Source organism: Lactuca serriola, chromosome 8 (assembly GCF_051521515.1).
Source record: "Lactuca serriola cultivar US96UC23 chromosome 8, Lser_US96UC23_V15, whole genome shotgun sequence".
Lineage (NCBI taxonomy): Eukaryota > Viridiplantae > Streptophyta > Magnoliopsida > Asterales > Asteraceae > Lactuca > Lactuca serriola.
The window spans coordinates 210,055,730-210,071,162 of record NC_136415.1 but is presented as its reverse complement, the minus strand read 5'-3'; positions in this window follow the sequence as shown (position 1 = coordinate 210,071,162).

The window sequence follows — 15,433 nt, the reverse complement described above, 5'->3', positions numbered from 1 at the left end:
TTAATGTTGATATAATAGTCTAGGTTAACCCTTGTAGTCCGTTTTGAAATAATAAAAGTGTATTATTTGAGTATTATCTGTTTTGTGCATAACTGTGTGACTTAATTGAATTAAGAATAAAAAATAAACATCAAAATGAAATGTTAGATAAGCTCGATATCTATGGATAATTTTGTATTAGTTGAAACGAGGTTTCTGAATATATAAAGAATGTCGAAATCCGAGTTATAACAAAGAAGTTTTGATCTGTCGAAGTTTCGCGATAGAACCGGCAACACTGAATGATGTAAAAAGTGAAATTTACGTTAGAGCGATATTTAGCCTTAGCGATCTAAATGAAAGCCATAAAATTCATTAAACCGAGAGCGTGCATAAAAATATCATCCAAATCTGACTTCGTATGAGGAAGTTATGATTTTCTAAAGTTTCGACTTAGTAGTATGCAACCCGAATACTCGATTCGAGATCTAGTGATTGTTGGTCGAAATAATCTAAACAAGAATCGAAGATCTAGTTGATAGTAGTGCATTGGTGAAAAGACAGACGAAAACGGACGTCAAATGAAGAAGTAATGAATTTATAACGGAGTTTTCCTGTCCCGGCCTAGTAAAAATAAATAATAAAAATAAAGTCAAAGTTAGCCAACGAAGTCTAAACCAACGTTGTAGAACGTAATCTCACCTACGCGTGGATATAAAGAACGCCGAAAACGGATGTCAGATGAAGATGTTATGAATTTATAACGAAGTTTTCCTGTCCCGGCCTACTAAAAGTAAATAATGAAAATATACCAACGGAGTCTAAGCGAAAGTTGTAGAGCGTAGGCTCACCTACGCATGCATATAAAGAGCATCAAAAACGGAGCTCGTATGCGAAAGTTACGTAATTTTGAAGTTTGGTTAATCGGGTTACGCTAAACATAATGGAGTACGCCCAGCGTACCCGAAACCGCCTCAGCTACGCATGCAGTGACGTCACTCGAGCCATATGCACGCCATGACGTCGAAGTACGCCCAACGTAACCAAGATTACGCCTAGCGTAATCGAGGTTTCCAACCCCTATAAAACGAAATCGAGGGCAGCAACTTATACCCCAAAGCCCCGGTATCATTCCCGAGCTCCGAAGCAAGTCCCGAAGCCCCGAAGATCCCGAGACGTGAGATTCCTGACCCGAAGCTCTGCCCGCGAGAAGCCCGGTTTTTGTGAAGATCTTCCAAATCTACCGTAGAATACTACTTTTGCAAGTCATATTGTTGTCCGATCGTCTTCTGATCAAGTGAGTGTGTAGTTACTTTCTTCTAACGCATAATTACGAAGTATTTTATACGAAATATGTGTTATGTGTTTATTATATTGTTATATGTGTGTGAATGTATATTCGCTTTCTTCTATCTCATAGATATGATTTATTCTCTATGAAATACGTGTTATGTGTATGTGTCTCATCTATTGTTTGGAATATGTATTGAATGAGAATGCTATATAGGTTTTAAACTATGTATAAAAATATATATTTTTATCTACTAATATGTTGGGTAGAACATGGGTAGCTAGTTGATGTGTGATAAATAGATGAGAGACCTCGATGCTGTTGTTGTTGATCTAGTTATTCTGCGGAGTATGGATTACGACCACAAACTCTTTCTAGACAATCTTGTGGAATGCTAGCAGGCTCATAACCTATAGGTTTTTTGAACGATGTGTTCACCGGTGTACTCTATCCCCCTCATGGTTGCCTATAGGACATCTACTGTTGAGGAAACCCATTTGCAGTAATGTCCATCCTGATTAAAATCCTAGATTAGGTCCCTTGAGATAGATGTTTTTTAGGGACGTAAAGTGAGGATAATGGGAATGGGTAATCGAGTTATTTTTGGTTGGTGAAATTAAATATAATTATTTAATACGGGTTGAAAACCCTATATGCTCACCAGGATCCCAAGCCTAACCCACTCAGTTTATTTTGTATTACTGGTAGTGTCGCGAGGGCATAAGATGGATGAATCATCAAGTTATTTTTTTTATTAGATCAGTTGTTATATGTAACAGTTGTATGGTCTATCTTTTGTTGTTTATGATTTTGTGTCTGTATCGGAATATGACATCCCGAGTTTTGATTATATAATGAAAATACATTTCTTTATGAAATGCTTTGGTAAATATTATTTTATCAAATTTTGTTTTTGGGAACAAATTCTGCAACTCTTTTAAATCAAAAGGATTTACTCTGAAATTATTTTAAAAGCATAAATGAAATCCGTCTTTTCTGTCCGTGATTTTGAGGATGTCACTATATATATATATATATATATATATATATATATATATATATATATATATATATATATATATATATATATATATATATATATATATATATATATATATATATATATATATATATAGGAAAGAAGATAACTATTTGTGAACTTGGATATTTTATATTTTTTTTCGATAAACAATAAGCTCTAAATTTGAAGTTATAATGGTTCATTGGTTTTAAGGTTTTAAGTTTTAAAATTATTCCTTATTGAACTTTTACCTATACACACACACACACACACACACATATATATATATATATATATATGTATATATATATATATATATTTGTGTGTGTGTGTGTTTGTATATATATATATATATATATATATATATATATATATTACAAGATTACATTTTGAAAACTTTGATATGAACTATTTTGAAAACATTTGTAATAAATGATGGTTTTGAATAACTTAAAAAGTTTTAAATTTTTTTGAATTTTTGTAGATGTTACATATATATATATATATATATATATATATATATATATATATATATATATATATATATATATATAGAGAGAGAGAGAGAGAGAGAGAGAGACAGAGACAGAGACAGAGAGAGAGAGAGAGATTGAAAAGAAGATAACTATTTGTGAACTTAGATATTTTTAATTTTTTTTTGATAAACAATAAGGTTTAAAATTATTCTGTATTGAACTTTTATCTACACACACACACACACAAGAGACACGTTCCCGAGATGAGTCTAGTCTTGGATAAAAGAAAGTTGAATTGGGGTCGTAGGAGTGGTTTGGTGTAACACCTAGTTCCAAGTATAATTGCTTTTGTGGTTGTGGGCATTTAAGGCTTAAAATACAAGACTTTTGTGTTGGCCACGATGTGGTGATGATAGCACCACGACGTGGCGGAACCAGATGAAAAACACATTCTTTTCGAGTGCCATGGTGTGGCAAGATACTGGTCATGAAGTGACAATCGTTTGCATGCAAAACCCTAATATTTTGGGCCTTAAGCCCTTTTTAAAGGATGTGATGGGTAAGGTTTGTACCCCCTCAGCCTTGATCACCTCCCTTTCACCCTCAAACGAACTCTAGCCATATTGTTGAGTTTTTAAAGCTTTTAGCGGTGATTTTGGTGGCGTGAAGAAGAAGAAGGTGTTCATTGAGCGTAGATCCAGTAGCAAGTTCCTTCTCCTTATTCTAGCACATATTCTTGACAATTGTGCGTCTTCAATTCCAATCTTTATATGGTATGTTTCTAGATCTAGGCTTTTATGCTTTGTTCTTCATGTTTGATTTAGTTTGTGTGGTGGGATTCCATAAAGTTGACAACTTTTTGGATCCTTGAGGTCCGCTTGTGGTTATATGTTCCAGATCTGAAGTTTGATTGAGACCAGATCCCTTGCATGAGGTTTTGACCTCATTTCACCATTTTTGACCTAGTTGGAGTTCAAGACATACATTGGACATGCATGTATATAAAGCACTGATTTTTATGACTCTTTAAGTGAGAGAAAGACTTCGGGAAATATGGATGTGTAGCTTGAAGGATTAAGAGCTTAATGCATTAAGTTGGCCAGATAATTCCCACGATGTGGAGGTTTAGCTCCCATAATGTGACGGTAGGCGGTCTTGGTGACTGTTTGTCATGAGGTCACCACGACATGGAAATTGCTTGGCCATGACATGGTGACTGATTGATGGACTTTTGACCGTTGACTTTGATTGTTCACTTTTTTCCAAGTTGACTTTTGGTCAACTTGAGGGTTGTGGGGTTTGGATTGATAATTGGTCCCTAATTATGGTATAGGTGACTTGTAGTACTGATTTCTTGGATTGTATGAGTTGTATAGTTATCTGTTATGCTATGAGGTGATTTTTCTGACTTTAATTTGTATTGCAGTATGTATCCTTGTGGGTGGGATGTTGGTATGATGTAGTGATCTGATAGATTGGTAGATTTGTTTGATTACCTGTGTTTGTTAGTATTTGTTTATTTGTTTGCATATGTCAATATATTGTGGTTGGGTTGAGCCGATCCTACTTTGTGTTGTAGGCCAAGATACCCGGACAGTCCAGGTTTACTGTAGGACTTGTGAAGTGGTCTAGTTAGACTGTAGGCCTAATGGAGAGGTCTAGCTATATTGTAGGCCTTGTGATGTGGGGTAGTTAGATTGTAGGCTTAGTAGAGCTGTCCAGGCATCCTTTAGGCCTTGCAAAGCGCTCCAGGAAGACTGAGGACTCATGTGTGCATGCATTGTATGTGTATTGTTGTATGGGGTATTTTGAGATATATTATTGATACTCTCATTCCAATGTTTAAATTTTGAAACAATTATTTGACTAATTATTGGATTTTATGGAAATATCTTTTAAAATAACTTTTTTTACTATGGTTTTTGGGACGTTACAAGTTGGTATCAAAGCCTTGGTTTGAGGGATTTAGATGAACACTTGTGTGATTCTAGTCTCAAACTATGGATCTACAGAAAGATTTTTCATAGATAATTTCAAAATCGTTGAAAGAGAGAGAGAGAGAGAGAATGCGATGTGTACGATCAACTAAAGCTTAAGAAAAGTTATTTCCCAGAATACCCACACTTGCATATTGTAATGTCCTGATTTTCAATCCAAAAATTTTCATTTATTAAAATATATCAGAGTGTAATTACAATGTGCAGAAACATGCGAATGTGGTGTGTACAGTAGAGCCTTAGTCTTTATTTTACAAAATCAAAAACACAAATAGATTTTCTTAATTTTTTTATCTTTTCTTTTAAAAATTCACAAATACAAAAACATTTTCTTTATTTTGATCTTACAATATTGACTACGAAGTCCATTGTAACACATGTTGACTTTAAGGCATGCAAAAGCTAAGCTCAATAGGGACAAGGTAAAATTTTGTAACTTCTAACTAGTTAACAGTCCCTAGAAACATGTTGCAGCATGTTGTCCAAAGCATCAATGACTCATTGTTTATGAAGGCTTAATGAAATCTTTCTTATGAAAATTTGTTCCTAATAGGTTGTATTCATAATAGTCTTCGAGCTACCTTTCTCTTCTCATTTTGAGTTAAGAGATGACTACTAGGTCACAAATTAAAGAAGATGTATAATGGATCTTCTTAACCAGTGTTTTTCACCCTAAAGTTCTTACATTTGCACATATAGTGACGCATATCCCAAGACATTTCTATTAAATACTAAATAGGATGTAGGTAAGTCAAAATTCTATGTTTATGATCCTAAAGCATTTTTCCATGATGAGGGTGAAACCCAAAAAATATTTACACCTTACGAATTGATGATGAACAATTTTATTGACCAAGATTTTTACGAAACCTTATGTTTCACTGTACTACTTTTGAATGTTCAAAATCTCATTTTCTTTTCTTTTGAGTCATCTTAATTAAATGTACTAATCCCAAGTCATTTCTTCCCGATAGATCCAACTTTTTAATTTTTATGATATGAGATTTTCATTTGAACATTTGCTCTGAGCTTAAGTCACTAATTTTTTTTCAAAGCTTACATGTTGTCGATTACACTGATCACACAAGTATTTTCTTACAATTATTCTCTCTTATGTTAAGTTGCGAATTTGTTTGAAAATGAAGCCACCCACGAAGCCTATTAAAAGAAGCCCTTCGATATTTCTTTATAAGTATTTGATTGTAATTCACAGGATACCACACAAGCACTTTGACATCTCTCTTGATGACCAAGGAAAAGTATCTTTTTCTGGGATCTACTGCTTTTATACCAAGATTCTTTGATATCACAAACTCCAAAATTTTCTTAATTTTATTATCTATTTTCTTTTAGCACACATAAGTAATGAGATCCTCGAGGTTACGAGTATTACCAACTCCGACCTAGATTTCGCAAAGTCTGGATTATGAATTTATTTATGATTCCCATAAGTGAATGAGGCTCAACCTTAACTTACCAAGATTAGTGCTTGGTAATGAATATGGTTGACTGTTCAGTTCTATGGGGAATGACGAATTAGCCGTTGGATGGGACGTAACTGTTACTTTATTGTGGCCCGAGAAAAGCGCTCATGACTTTTACACGCGGAAAGAGGGGATGATTTCGTTTCAACTACTTAATTTACACGTGGAGTTTGTTTATTGGACCTTAATTTGAATTCAAAGTTGATGTTGGTTATAAAGGTTGAGTTGATTCTATGATTAAACCATTCAGATTCCCGACATTTAGACGCTAACCCTAATCCTCTTCTGCATCTACAACCAAAATTCTCTCGATCATCATCTCTACTATTAACAAAGTTGTTGATTTATTTAATACCACCGAAGAAGAAATTTTGATGCCAGCAATGAAGTTCAAAAAAAATGCTTTGTTTGATCCAGTGGTTGATCATTATCCTGAAGAACTACAATGCTCGCTCAATGTGTGAAGTATTATTGTCTCGCACATGCTCTATCCACCTCTTTTCCAATTCCTATGAAGTGGTTGTCACTCGCTGCTTCAGCGACCCTGTACAAAAAATCTACCAAGGTTATAACATTCCATATGGAATCACAGAAAAACAATCGTTTAACAAAGAAACAATTTTCCCATGTTCTTCAACTGTCGTCTGAAGGTTAGCTTGAAGTTCCTTCATGTGAACATGTACTTGAAATGTTCAATGAGATGGGTTACCAACCACCACTTACGCTTGTGAGTAGTTTCATGAAGGAGAATCTTCTAGAAATTTGGAACTTCTTTTTTGGGATTACACTTAGGTGTTTTACTGGTAGAAGTTTTGGTCTCGACAAGGCCAAACTTCAGTTTTATTCAGTCATGGTAGGTTTATACTATGGGATGCATGTGGATTATGCTTCATTACTTTGGATTGAGTTTGCTTCATCTTTTAAGCACTCAAAGAATACCACAGAGATCTCCAGTGCTCGGTTTTGGAGTCTCATCTTGCACAAAGTTTACAATTAGACTGGGATTTTAGTTCTTGACGATGCAGAGGTTTCACAATTCTCACGTATGCACATCCCCAAGACTATTGTTGATGATCCTACTATTTTTCTTAATGTTGGAAGAATTCTTGATGCCATGCTCAATTTGGTGTCACCTATGAATTCGTTGTTGACCAAGTACAAAGCTTCAATCGATACTACTTCTTCCGGTGCAATTTCTAAGAAAGTCACTTTTAAAGAAGGAACCTCCACATATTTGCAAGTAACAAAGAAGGAATCCATGTCAAAGCCTAAAGTTGTTGAGAAAGAGGCTTCAGCAAAAAGTGTTCTTGAAACGACTAGAATTTTTTTTCTAAGAAGAGTACAAAAGAATTTACTTACAAGTCTATAGAGGTTGGTTTTGTTAAAGCAGTAGAAAAGGTTATTGAGGGAGTCATGAAATCCAAGAAAATAAATATGAAAGCAAAACCACTAGCGGTAGTCATTTAAGAAATTACTCAGATGGAACTCCAAGATATTTGAAAATGAAGTTCTCATCTTGACTTTTGTTCTTCTTGATGGAATTTTGGGTCCTTTCGGTATTATTTTAGTCCTTTACTTGGATGTTTGGAGTTGAAGAACTCCAAGACTTGTGATGGACCATGCTTGGTGTATTTTGTGTCCATATGCAAGTTACAACTGCGTTAAGGACCTAATCGACATTTAATGCTAGATCTAGCATTGAAATGAAGTCGAAATGGATAAAGTTTCCAACTTTATCCAATAAGTCGGTATGGGGGAATAGATATGGAAGTATGAGCTTAGATCTGAAAGGATTAAGCTCTTAATGAGAGAAATGACATTTTTCCAGTAGCCACGGCGTGACATAGGTAGCCATGGCATGGGAAAGCCAAAAATCACGACTGTACTGTTTTGGCATGGCCACGATGTGACATTGACTTTGACCCAGTTTGACTATTGACTTTTTGACCAGTTTAACTTTGGGTCAAACTTGAAGCATTTGGGTTGTTAATTAAGACGCTTCCTAGTTTTGGTGATAGAGGGCTCGTGTGAGCAAGCAGTGCAGAAGAGAAGCGCATTGCAGTGTTTTTGGGTCCTTCGTTTCAGGTGAGTTTCTCACACTGTAGTTGCGGGTCGAAGGCACTAATGTCGGCTAAGTAGATTGAGTATTTGGGTTTAGAATGTTGCTATACTATAGTGATCTATTAAGATCTGCATGATTATCTAGTTTTTGTTATATGTTTTATCTATTTTACATGTCGACATAGTGTGGTTGGGTTGAGACAGTACTGCTTGTACTGCCAGTCAGCCAAACTCGGGCAATCCTACCTGGAGGTTGTGGGTCGGTGGAAATCCAACCACGAGGTTGTGGGCAATAAGGTGGGCTGGCGACAATCCAACCATCATGTTTTGGGCAGAAGGTAGCAATCTAACTGTGAGGTTGTTCGTCGGGGCAATCCAACCGAAAGGTTGTCAGCCAGGGGTAATCCAACCGGGAGGTTGTGAACCTAGTATGCAATATGTATGGAAATCCAACTAGGAGGTTGTGGTCCAGGGTAATCCAACCGAGTGGTTGTAGACCTAGCATGCAATATGTATATGTGTTTGGTAGTATGTGGTAATTTAGGGGAACTTGGGAAGCTTTGGCTTACAGTTTGATTGCTATGTTTCGGGTACTTCAGATGGCCAGGGGAAAGTTAAGGCTTGATCATCCATATCCTCCAATTTTTATGAGATTTGATGTTAGGATACTCTGATTTGTGATCTTAAACATGGAAACAATGTTTTATAAACTTTTATGGTTTTGGGTTGTTTTTGAAAAATGAAAAATTTTACCTTGATTTTTTGGATGCTATAAGTTGGTATCAGAGCCCTGTTTTGAGTGAATTGGATAAGCATTCATGTGAACCCAAAATCAAACTACGGATCTATAAAAATTTTCAAAATTATTTTCAAAGGTAACCAAAGAAGGATGACATGTGTACGATCCGTCGGAGAAAGGAAGTGTACCCAAGATACCCACACTGTTATTTGCTTATGACGATTATGATAAAATTTCATGCTAGTTTATAGGCTAGGGATCCTCAGGAATTTCATGATAGAATTGCTTGAAGTTTGATGCTTGATAGCCTTCGAGAATCTCTTGTATACTATATGAAATTGACATCATTACCATAGTTTCTTAATGTGTGTATAATAATTCTACATAACTAATATTTTATATCCTGAGACTGTGACAACTCGAAATTTCTATCTTATAACAAACCCTGCATTCAGTAAAAGTCAAACTTACTTCTGCTAATTTTTAGCAGTTTTGGAGTCAGTTTGGGTGTTTTTATCTTAAATACATCAGAGGTAATTATATGAAATATACTCTAGAGTTAATTGTACAACACTTAAGTCTCAAAACTCCAAGAGTTTGGAGTTTACGACCATAAAATGGAGTTTACGGCCGTAAACTCTAGGGTATAAATATGACACTTAGTCATTTTCACGATTTTCAAGCCTGGAACTCATTCTCTCTCAAGTATCATCCGAGTTCTTCACTAGATCTTCAATTTGGTAAGTGTTTCCTTCCTTGATTAGTTAATATACTTCAATATCTAGTGTTTTACATGATTTCATCCATGAAATCTCTTCATTTGATAGATCTTCAAGTGTTCTTCAATTCGCCAAGAACACCAAGAACACACATTAGTGTTCTTGAGCCTTAAACACACTTACAAGCTTCTATATTATAAGTACTCTTGTCTTAGCTTGTTTTATGCTTGAATAAACTAGTTTACACCTAGAAAACATCAAGAAAACAAGATCAAAAGGGAGTTTACGGCCAAGGAACCTCCTTGGGCCGTAAACCCTAATTAAGGGTGCAAATGAGCCCTAATCCCTTCCAAAGCCTTGGGATCAAGTCTAGAACACTTCCAACATAAGCTAAGGACCTTAAACTTTAAAATGGTACATAATACCATGAGTTTACAACCGTCAACTCATGGAGAAATGGTCCTTGGGCCGTAAACTCTAGTTAGTGGTGCAATGGTGCCACCATTCCTTCCTAAGGCTTAGACTTGATCAGAGAACACCTCATTATGACTTGTAGGACCTTATAACACAACTTGGTACTTAATACCATGATTTTACAGCCGTAAAATCATGGGGAAATTACCCCTTGGCCGTAAACTCATATGGTTATTACCATATGGGCCATAAACTCCAATGAGAGCCGTACACCCCTTATATGCAACCCTATGTGGTTTAACACTTCAGTTCAAGTGTTTCCTAGCCCCTAAGGTTTTTCTATTACATAATTAGTTGTTATAAACACTAATTGTAAGCACTTGTTGATGAGCAAGCCAAAATGATTATGTAGTTTCAGGAAAATCTGATATTTTCTTTAGTGAAAAATGTAGTGTGATCGATTTCGTATACAACCATGAATGTTCGTTTCTGAAAATCATAGAGATATGCAAAATACTACTTCATGTGGCTAAATAAAGCTAATCATGAAGTATACGTATTTAAATGTAAAACCGTAGCATAAGTGATTCGGTTTTGAAAACCCTGGCTCGGCCAGTTTGCATGGTGTGTTTAGTTCTATTTGGTATAAATAGAACTACTGAAGAAAACCAGGTTGGTAAACTATCGGTGATTTATACATAATGTGAGTCGTATAACCATGATTGATATGACTAGTGACCTTTCCAACGTTCTTCAGGCGTTGATGTTAAATGACATAAGGGTACAGTAGTGAAGTAGCACCTCACAGTATCGTACAATCTAGTTTACAAGTGATGCAGTAGTGTTCTACCGTAGTGAGAATTCGAATGTATACCGCATAAAGTGATAAGTTACAGTTATGAAAATCATGATTAAACAGTGATATAAATTGTAAACGGTTCCCGTTCCAGTGCATATGTTTAGTAGAGAAGTTCCTATGCTTGATAAGTTTTTAGAGAAATCCCAAACTATACCGATTATAGTTTGCATGTATAACGTAGCGAATAACGTGTCCGGAAAAACTATACAATTTTTGTGAAAACGTCCCTCATGCTCAACATAGTGCAAAAGGGAAATAAAGTATGAAATTTCATATGTTTTATGTATATTCATGAAAACATTTGTGTTTAGCTTATAAGAAAAACATTTATGTTTAGCTTGTATTCCCCCCCCCCCCCTGAAAACCTTTAAAAAATACGGAAAAATGTAGGGGTATGAACTCACAGTTGTTGCGTGGGGTTGTTGACTAAAAAGAGGATTCCTGAGTTGTTGCACGCGACACTTAACGAAATCCTATTATCAAATAAATACGTATATGTATCTAAATTAGCGATTTCGATGAATAAAGTGTCGGAAAAACACTTGAATTTGGTTGAGGAATGTAACCGAGACTTGCTTGGATCGAAGGAGTGAGCTTACTGCCTTAGAACACGAGTTTACGGTTTCAGAACACGGGTTGACGGTTTTTGCAGTTGAGTTTACGGTATCTGCAGCTGGTCGAGTTTACGGCCGTAAACTCAAGAACCGAGTTTACGGTTTTTGAATCCCGGACCGTAAACTCGGAAAAAATGAGGTTTGGGATGTTGATTTCGATGCGAGAAGTGATTCCAGATGCTCCAAAGGGCTCCAAACAGTGTTTTTCAACATTTCCCGAAGTTTAAATGCGATTTAGGGAGTTTACGGTTGATGAATCTTAGAGAGAGGAGGAGAGAATGCGACATGAAGTCGGAGGCATCATAATTATAGGGTGAAAGTGAGGGGGTCCACTCGTATCTGACCGTAAACAGGGTTTACGGTCGTCAACGAGCCTACGGCCGTAAACACGTTTACGGTCGTAATCCCATTTAGACCAAAAATGTTGTTTTCTCGAGATTTTCGGGTTTCAGCGCGATTTTTGGTTCCGACTCGTAAATAATTTAATTAAATATAACTAGATTATTTTTATTAAACTAAAAATGTTGACGGAAAAGTTAACGGATCTGAAATTTCATTAACGGAAATCACGTAATAGGAACGGACAAAGTTTCGGGTTGTCACATAATCCCCCCCCCCCCCCCGTTAGAGGGAATTTCGTCCCGAAATTCGAACCTAGAATACAAATTATGGATTAGGAAAGATATGCGGATATTTCTGTTTCATCTGGTCTTCGTGCTCCCAAGTGAATTCAGGTCCCCGCTTGGCATTCCAGCGGACCTTCACTATCGGGACACAACTTTGTTTCGTTCGTTTGACTTCCCGATCCATGATTTCGACAGGTTCTTCCATGAAGTTGAGGTTCTCGTTGATTTCAATCTTGTCAAGAGGAATCGCAAGTGTCTCATCGGACAGACACTTCTTTAGGTTCAATACGTGGAAAACAGGATGAATGTTGTTGAGTTCTTGCTGTAATGGGAGCTTGTATGCTACGGGACCGATCCTAGCAAGGATCTCGGATGGTCCGATGTACCTTGGGTTTAGCTTTCCACGCTTTCTGAAGCGTATCATGCCCTTCCACGGTGAGACCTTCAGAAGGACACGATCACGAACCTGGAACGCCAAGGATTTACGTCTCTTATCGGCGTAGCTCTTTTGCCTATCTCGTGAAGCTTTCAGTCGTTCTCGGATTTGTACACTCTTCTCTGTTGTCTCTCGAATGATTTCAGGACCAGTGAGAGAACCATCGGGGATTTGACCCCTGGCTAGCTGCGTGTCGCCCACCTTAGCCTAGCACAGAGGGGATCTGCACTTACAACCGTAGAGGTCTTCAAATGGCGCAGCCTTGATGCTGGTATGGTAGCTGTTGTTGTAGGCTCTCAACATATCTTCCAAGGTCTAAATTGTTCTCTCACTCTGTCCATCAGTTTGCAGATGATAATCCGTGCTCATATCCAATTTAGTTCCCAGAGCCTTTTGCAAGGACTGCCAGAACCTTGATGTAAACTTGCTGTCTCGATCGGAGATAATGAATGCAGGTACACCATGAAGGAGAACTATTTCTTGAAGGTAGATCCGTGTGAGTCTCTCCATCTTGAAGCTTTCTTTGATTGGCAGGAAGTGGGCAGACTTCGTCAACCGATCGACAATTACCCAGATGGCATCGTGCCCACTCAGAGATCTGGGTAACTTGGTGATAAAATCCATGGTTAGCCTTTCCCACTTCCACTGAGGTATTTTCGGCTGCTGAAGTAGACCTGAGGGCTTCTGATATTCGACCTTCACCTTGGCGCAAGTCAGGCACTTGCCCACGAAGGTAGCAATCTCTGCTTTCATGTTTGGCCACTAATAGAGTTGTTTGAGATCCAGATACATTTTATCCAAACCTGGGTGAACAGAGTATTTAGTCTTGTGAGCCTCATTCATGACAACCTCTCTGTACCCGCCGAACTTTGGGGCCCAGATTCGGTTCATGAAATAGTACACTCCGTCTTCTTTGACCTCCAAGTTCTTGTCCATTCCCCGCAAGGCTTCCCTGTCACGTTCTCGGGGTTTAAGGCTTACAGCTGAGCCTCTCTGATCTGCACGAACAGGTGAGAATGGATGGTCATTGTTAGTGCCTTCACCTTACGCCCTGAATGCTCATTTCGACTGAGGGCGTCTGTTACAACGTTGGCCTTGTTGGGATGGTAACGAATTTCACACTCATAGTAACTTAGTAGCTTGTCCCATCGTCGCTGCCTCATGTTTAACTCCTTCTGATTAAAGATGTGTTGCAAGCTCTTATGTTCGGTGAAGATAGTGCACTTGGTTCCATAGAGATAGTGTCTCCAGATCTTTAACGCAATGACCACTGCTCCCAACTCCAAATCATGAGTTGTGTAATTGACCTCATGTGTTTTCAACTACCTCGATGCATAGGCGATAACCTTTCCTCGTTGCATGAGCACACAGCCTAGGCCCTGATTGGATGCATCGCAGTAGACCACGAAGTCTTCCGTCCCTTCGGGCAGGGACAAGATAGGTGCGCTGCACAGGGCCTGCTTCAATGTTTGAAATGCAGTTTCTTGCTTGACTCCCCAACTGAAGGTTACACCCTTCTGTGTCAGGGTAGTTAAAGGCTTAGCGATTCTGGAGAAGTTCTGGATGAACCTGCGATAATAGCCTGCGAGACCCAAGAATTGCCGGATTTCTGTGGGTGTCTTTGGTACAGACCAGATCTCAATTGCTTTAATCTTGGAAGGCTCCACGTGTATGCCTTCTTTGCTAACCACGTGACCAAGGAAATTCACCCTCCTAATCCATAACTCACATTTCAAAAATTTTGCGTATAGCTTTTCCGCCCTTAATGTTTCCAACACCTACCTTAAATGTTGTTTATGATCATCTTCACTCTGCGAATAGAAAAGTATATCGTCGATGAACACAATCACGAACTTGTCTAAGAAAGGGCGGCACACTTGATTCATCAAGTCCATGAATGTTGCCGGTGCATTAGTTAGACCAAAGGGCATTACTACGAACTCGTAGTGTCCATAGCGAGTTCGGAATGCTGTTTTGCGCACATCATTCTCATGAACTCACAACTGATGGTACCCTGATCTTAGATCGATCTTTGAGAAATAACTGGCTCCCTGAAGTTGGTTGAAAAGATCGTCGATCCTGGGTAAGGGATAACGGTTTTTGATGGTCAGCTTATTCAACTCTCGGTAGTCAATGCACATCCGAAACAATCCATCTTTCTTTTTCACAAATAAGATCGGGGCTCCCCACGGTGAGGAACTCGGCCTTATAAATCCTTTGTTGATCAGCTCATTGAGCTGACTAGATAATTCTTGCATCTCCGCTGGCGCTAAACGGTATGGATATTTAGCTACAGGAGTAGCTTCAGGGATCAAGTCGATACGGAACTCAACTTGGTGTTCGGGAGGGATTCCTGGGAGATCTTTAGGGAAGACATCAGGAAAGTTGCAGACTTCGGGGATGCTCTCGAGGTCTTTAACTTTTTGCATTTTGTTGACAACATGAGCGAGGAATGCATGACACTCCTTCCACAGATACTTCTGAGCTTTGATGCACGAAATGATACAGAGGTTCGAACTGAGCTTATCACCATAAATCATAAGGGTTTTGCCAGAAGGAAGATTGAGACGGACAGCCTTCTCGAAGCAAAGAATATCAGCATGATTGGAGCTTAACCAATCCATGCCGATAATGACGTCGAAGCTCTTGATGGACACAGACATAAGATAGATAGGAAAAGAATAATTGTCTAGAGTAAGAGTGCAGCCTATGAATAT